Source organism: Arachis duranensis, chromosome 2 (genome assembly GCF_000817695.3).
Source record: "Arachis duranensis cultivar V14167 chromosome 2, aradu.V14167.gnm2.J7QH, whole genome shotgun sequence".
In the NCBI taxonomy this organism is placed as follows: domain Eukaryota; kingdom Viridiplantae; phylum Streptophyta; class Magnoliopsida; order Fabales; family Fabaceae; genus Arachis; species Arachis duranensis.
In genome coordinates this window covers 73,626,010-73,626,704 of record NC_029773.3, presented here as the reverse complement: position 1 = coordinate 73,626,704, position 695 = coordinate 73,626,010, and positions in this window count along the sequence as shown.

Below are 695 nucleotides of genomic sequence, written 5' to 3'. Positions count from 1 at the left end.
AGATATCAGAGATAGAAGTGGGACACAGAATTTAGTGGCGGATCACTTAAGCCGCCTTGAGCATTTGAAATTTGATTCCACTCCTATTAATGATTCTTTTCTATTGGATACTTTGCAGTTTATCTCTCAGAGTACCCCTTGGTTTGCATCAATTGCAAACTACTTGATAGCCTACACATTCCCTCCAAATTTTTCTAGACATCAAAAAGATAAATTGAAAAGCGAGTCCAAATACTACATTTGAGATAATCCTTATCTGTGGAGGTGTGGAGCTGATCAAGTGATCAGAATGTGTGTGCCTGAAACAGAATTCCAGTCTATACTAGAATCATGCCACTCATCTGAAAGTGGTGGCCACTTTGGTCCTCAGAGAATAGCTAGAAAAGTATTAGACTATGAATTCTGGTGGCCAACTCTGTTTAGAGATGCTAGCCTATTTTGTAATTCATGTCATCAATGCCAGAGATTTAGAAAGGTATCCAAGAGGGATGAGATGTCCCAACAACCGATGTTATTTTGTGAAATTTTTGACGTGTGGGACATCAACTTTATGGGTCCATTTCCAAAATTGAATGAATCTTTGTATATCTTATTAGCGTTGATTACATTTCTAAGTGGGTGGAAGCAACTCCAACCCGAACAGATGATGCTAACATTGTTGTCTCTTTTGTAAGAAACCATCTTGCTTGTTGCTT